This window comes from Mytilus galloprovincialis, chromosome 3 (genome assembly GCF_965363235.1).
Source record: "Mytilus galloprovincialis chromosome 3, xbMytGall1.hap1.1, whole genome shotgun sequence".
In the NCBI taxonomy this organism is placed as follows: domain Eukaryota; kingdom Metazoa; phylum Mollusca; class Bivalvia; order Mytilida; family Mytilidae; genus Mytilus; species Mytilus galloprovincialis.
Genome location: NC_134840.1, coordinates 106,522,391 through 106,529,093, shown reverse-complemented (window position 1 = coordinate 106,529,093; position 6,703 = coordinate 106,522,391). Strand labels below are relative to the sequence as shown.

General features: G+C 30.4%; 1 long non-coding RNA gene across 1 annotated transcript; it reads right to left on the bottom strand.

Annotated features, from left to right (window-relative positions):
• Positions 1-758: 758 nt before the first annotated feature.
• LOC143066693 (uncharacterized) lies at positions 759-4,096 on the bottom strand. Its single transcript, XR_012975747.1, has 3 exons — positions 4,031-4,096; positions 3,352-3,437; positions 759-2,907 (listed from the first exon to the last, which is right to left on the bottom strand). It is a non-coding gene; the product is annotated as an uncharacterized LOC143066693 (long non-coding RNA).
• Between the last annotated feature and the right edge of the window lie 2,607 nt (positions 4,097-6,703).

Genomic DNA, 6,703 nt, shown 5'->3' with positions numbered 1-6,703 from the left:
ATTTCTGTGTATGATAAACAGATGAAAATTAAGACTTTAAAACACACAATTAAACTATTATACACTCATCACACAAAGAAAAGCACATCACATATAGTATTTCCTAAAACAAACAATGGAAAAACAAATATGTGTCTGGAACAAGATAAAAAAAAAATCCCACAAGATCGCACATAGAACATGTTTTTTAAAATACAATTTAAACACCTTGATCAAGGCACATTTTCACTTTCCAATTGTTGTTTCTGTTGAAATTCTATATGTTTTCTGCTTCTCATGGTGTGATGAGGTACTTATTGAAAAGAAATAAAGGTAACAGTTAAATTGTATTTCAGACATCAACATCTGATTCTGTTTGAATGACGAATCTAGTATTATTCATATCTACGGCTTCTAATTTTAAAGGTAGAATCTTGTTTATATCGAATTCTTCATAAATGTAGGCAACAGTAGTATACAAAATACCGCAAGTGAAGGACTTGTACTTTAACTAAGTCTTATCAGAGCTTGCAATTTTTAGAATTACCACAATTCTAAACCCCAAAAAAATGGTTTCGGTTTATGCAAAGCAGAGACTTTCTATACTAGTATAGAAAGTCCCTGTATATCGCAATGGATGACTGACCATTCAAATATCAATCAGTTTAAGGAGAGATTGAAATTTTGAATATAAAGTAAAACATCCAGTAGTGCACCCTTACAATGTTTTACAATGAATCACATAACGAACTTTTGGGTATAAACATTAATGATTCAAAAACTGTTTATTTTCTTTTATTAAAGTTCAGTATAAGACAAAATATCACAGCTGATTAATATGATACAAAACAACATAACTGTGCAAATCACTAACAAATTTTTGAAAATACAAAACGAACACTTGATTAGATAACAAAACTTACAAATCAATACATCAAATACCCAAAATCAGTGCTTCTCTTCATATACTTTATCTTCAATACTACTAGCAGGTCTTCCAACTACAATGTTGTACAGCTCAATCAGGACGGTTTTTATTATAGACTATTTTTGGCCTTTTATATCTGACTATGAGGTATGGGATTCATTGTTGAAGGCTGTTAATTTCTGTGTCATTTGGTTTCTTGAGATGAGTTGTTTCATTGGCAATCGTACCACATCTTCTTTTTTTATAATTATGCAATATCCCAACCTATTCTACTAACTATTCATATATTACTGTTACACAAATTATTTTTTTTTTAATTTTGAAAGTAATGATAATTTTAAAATGTATAACAAGTGAAATCTTACTATATTATAAACTCCATAAACAGGAGACAATTCCGATGCAACAAAAAATCCTTATAGAAGAACTATGAATTGAAATGCGAGGTTACAGACTTTATTTTCCTCTATGATCACAGATAAGGCTTAAAATTCTGATAAGTCTAAAACCAAAAACCTGTCAAATGTTTGTAAGCTTCTTATGAAACAAATCAAACTCCAATTCAGAAATACATCTTTGCATGTAATTGATAGAGGTAAAACGAAGTATAACTGATCATTGCATTTAATGGGAGCCAATAAGCATTTTCCTTGTACAATGAGTGTTGTAAACTTTTAAACTATTGGCAAACAGGATGCAGCCGGCTGCAATGATTAAAAATTAATCAACCTGCATGTGTTGTCACCCTAAGCATAATCCAAAATATAATAGTCAAAGTATCCAAATATGTGCAGAAGTTTCTGGTAGAACCATAGAAAAAAATCATACAGTACTCAAAACTGACAGGCTGACAGGCTAATTGACAACTATAAAAATCATGTGGAGAAATTTGTACAGAAAACTTTATGGTGATATAAAATTTCATAAAATTTCATTGTGTTGCTAAACAGAAACTAGATGGTGCCTTATAGATCAGGAAGATAATCAAACATTAAAAGCCATCATTGATAAATTGCTGACGTATATGAAGTAGCTTTTATCAGTACTACCTGCCAAAATGGTCAATGAAATATTTGATGAGTGAATGAAGGAATAGGTAGACAGACGGACAAATTTTATATACTTTTTTTTTAAATAACTCATTTTAATATATTATTCACAAGTATCAATATAACAACAGCAAACCATAACAAAATTATGTATACTTAATATAATTTTAGAAAAATGTTCTTAAATGAAATTAAATTTAAAACATCTTTTCTGGCTTCAAATTTAAAAAAGCTTAAAATTTGATTTAAGGAATGACTGTAATATTTTTTCTGTCTATGAAGAAATAACATAAAAAATTTGGTGAACATTGAATAACACGTGTAGCAGGTTATTTAACAGTGTGCACCACATTTTTTTTTATATTATTTCCAATAGACAGAAAAAGTATTACAGTCATTTCTTATAATTTAATTCCAAATTCCATTTTATACCATAGAAAACCATGAAAAAACGTTGATGACGTCACAGTCACATGACTAAATTATGTCTATGGGCTGATAACAAAAAAACGTCAGCCAATCAGAAGACGTGTTACATTCAAAATTAAATTATATATTATTAATATAAAGACTAGTTGAGACTGCCTGAATATTGATTGAGAGATATCTTAACATCCAGAGGCAAAAACTTCGTGGCCTAGAATATGATATTTTTAAATCATAAAATGGGTCACTGAATTAAGAATAATATCAATTTCTGGTCAAATTAAAGCTCTGCCTTTTTAAGATTTGTGATGTAATGTATACACCGGTAATTCTAGTACAATGGTCAATTAAAAAACTTGCACACATACACATGTTTTCCCAGATATACATTAATGCTGAACATAATCTTTACATAATTGTTCCTTAACTAAATGTATCCTCGATGATTTGTATAGTTTCTTGTCTATGTACTTCACCAATACCTGTAGCAGGAGAACCTAAATGATCTCTTCCAACATACCGTAACTACAATGTAATAAAAATAAGTTCAGTAAGTAAAGTCCTCTTTATAAGTGACATAGAAATAAGTTCAGGATGAAGTTTCTTAATTTCTGTATTTCCCATTTTTTCTACATTTTTCTCTAGTCTTCTTTATTTTTTTCATAATAGTCTATTCTTTTAAATTTTAGCACCCTATTATAACTATTATTCTCTTTAAATTTTGTATGTCCCTTTCATATGCTTTTTTGTCTGTTTAATTCACGTCTCCAGCTAATAATAAGTAATAAATAAAAAACTGAAATTATGATTTTCTATAAAATACCGTCCAACATGTAAAATGTATTTTTAAGCAATATGTTTGTCATTTATTTATTTCTTGTATATTATCAAATGACCAATCAGTTGAGATGATTCAGAGGTATTTCTTGGAACTAATTACATTGTATACAAATATATTTTAAAACAAACCTGGCATCCAACTAAATTATTAAACCTTGGAGAGACAAATGTCCATGCTCCCATATTCCTGTGTTCTTCTTGACTCCAAAGGAAATCTGAAAAACAACAATGAATATCCTGGTTAAAAAGAATTCTTGCTTGAAATACTGTGAAATATTCGTCAAAGCTGGTTATAATGTAACCTTATGTGCTGTGGTAGTGTCAATCAACCATCGATCAATCAATCTAACAGTAGGTGTCATAATACTCAATTTGAGGTTAGAAATGGCATGTATTATTTGGTGTTTGATGATCAACATAGATAGTTTATCTCCATACATTGTATCGCTATTTGTTCGCCATTACTGGACATCACAAAGGTTCCAATATATTTTGGAGTCATAATACCAAATATCTGACGTCACAATGGAAAAGTGATTGTTGTATGATGTCAATAGTTCAAACAGAACATATTCTCAGGTTAACCAGGACAGATTTCCAAATATGGATGAGGTGTATTGAATTATCTTAGTGTTTCGTTTGATGCTAAATACTGTTTTCTGAGGGAGAACTTTGTTAAGTAATCAGATTAACATCTTGAATCTGTTTGATTATGACTTTTTTTAATACTTTTTTATACTACCTTCTTTAACATTATGCAAATTCAAAAATAATCATTGCTGCATAAATTGTAATAATTAAAATATACCTGTAGCATTAGGATATTTGGTTACTTCTTGTTGAATTTCCCCCGCCGGGAATGGACAAAGACTCTACAATGAAAAGCATATACAAAAATAGTTCTCTCAATTAGTAGTGAAAATATATCTCTTTTTAATACATCAAAAACATAACAATATGTGTCAATACAGTGTAGGACACAATGGCACACTACCTCTATTATGTGTAAAGGTTCAATTACTGGAAAATCAGGGTCAAAATCATTTCTAGTGTATGTATATCTCCTTCTTGTGTATTGAATACAAAATACATGTTTATATGGAATTTTTTTTCAAACCACATAATTAAAAAGAAAAGTTCTCAAAAAATGGAATCATAATTTTCAGTCTGCATTACCCCAGCTTTTTTGCCAATTGTGTCTGTTTGTTTTGTTCCAACAAAGATCCACATCATTGTCAATGTAATGATATTTGCTGCGAATGTCATACAAGTGAGAGGTTTCTTTGCTATGAAACCAGGTTTAATCCACCATTTTCTACTTAAAATAATGCCTGTACCACGTCAGGAATAATATGACAGTTGTTGTCCATTTGTTTGATATGTTTGAGCTTTTGATTTTGTCATTTGCTCAGGGAATTTCCATTTTGAATTTTCTTTGATTTTACTTTTTAGAAGAAACTCTATTCTAACAAGTGCTACATCTTCTAACTTTCTGGCTTCCCTTTCCTTATCCAATGTATAGAAATGTTTTCCGCTACAGAAAATGACCTTTTTGACCTTGTCACCTTTCACTTTCTTATCACCAATCACAGGTAAGAATGTTTTTCAAGGTAACATATCATCTAAGGTAGAGGTTGCTGAAGGTAAACGTTAGATGGTTTTAGGAGCTACCACCACCAACTGTTTTCTGAAGTTCCGAACCACCTGACGTCTGAGAAGATGGAAGTACTAAGCGGGAGTTTTAGCGTTGACAACCTGAAGGTTGACATTGTCTCCATCTACTTTGTGTTCACTACTGTCTGTTGCCTGTAATTTATTGTGTCAAAATAAAAACAGCACAAAAGAAGTCACTGAACTCAACATCTCAATCTTAGATTAATATGTAAGGCTGTGCCAAACAACTTTAAACTGTACATTTCTTTTTAAAAGTAATGGAAAAATTACTTGATAAAAACATATTTTTATAATTTTCAAATTTTCTTTACAAAAATTCAGATGATAATACCAGAACCCTTTTAATTTTACAGGATGAGTGTTCAGGTACTGTTAAATCCATACCATGATGTAATACTGTCACTAAATCACTTTGTAATAACCATTTTACAAACCTTTACTTTTGACATAAATGACCTCAATGTTTTGGTCTCACCTGTAGAAACCTTTCAACTTTACATGATGAATGGTTAGATCCTGCTCCTTTACTATCATGAAGTAATACCATCACTTTGTAATAACCATTTTACAAAACTTGACCTTTGACATAAATGATCAGTTTTACATTATAAGTGTTCATGTCCTGTTCCATCCATGACATGTTGTAATAACATCAATAAGTTGCTGTGTAATAACCATTTACAAGTATTGACCTTTGACGTAAATGACCTTGATCTTATGATATAAATTTTAAAAAAACTATCAATTTTACATTATAAGTGTTCATGTCCTGTTCCATCCATGACATAATAATATGTAATAATATTGATAAGTAACTCTGTAGTAACCATTTTGTAAACATCGACCTTGAATAAAAATGACCTTGATCTTTTGATATTACCTGTAGAAATCTTTCAATTTTACAGGATGAGTGTTCAGGCCCTGCTCCATTCATACCATGTGGTAATAACATCACTAAGTCACTTTGTAATGACCATTTCACTGAAATAAGATTATATAAATCATTTTAACAATCTCAATCATATCAATGAGTTTGACTGTCATAGACAGTTTATTCTCATAAAACCATGCAAGAACAAAGGTTACAGAGAAGTTAAAAAATAATATACACAAAAATAAAAAATGCATTAAAAATGCAGTCAATGAACCTTCTTTGAAATATCTTCAAACAACAGGTATAACATTTAGGTTGGAAATAAACTCATCATAGATACCAGGCTTAAATAGTGTACGCCAGATGCCTTTTTGTCTACCAATACTCATTGGTGCCGCTCTAATAAAAAAAAGTTAAAAGGTCAAATAAAGAACAAAGCATCGAGGACCCAAATTTCTTTATGGTTTGCTTATGTAATTTATTCCTGGGGAAGAAAATCAATTCTTCAAAATGAATAAATAGTTGATTTTCTAATGTGTGCCCATTTTTACCAAACAGTATTTTTTTCTGTACCACAAAACTGTATAGTGGATCATGGTAAACTGTATTGGTGTTTTTAATGTGTAATTCCTTTTTATATTATGAAAAACAAGACTGTGTCCATAGTACACTGATGCCCTACTCACACTTACTATAATTTTCTATTTTCAGTGGACCGTGAAATTGGGGTAAAAATCTAATTTGTCAATTAAATAATAAAGATCATATCATAGAGAATATGTGTACTAAGATTGAAGTTATCATAGGTGGGGCATAAACTTCATCAAAAACAGCCTTGACCAAAACTTTAACCTAAAGACGGACAGACAGATGAACGGACATACTGACGCACAGACCAGAAAACTTAAAGACCCTCCTTCTATCGTAGGTGGG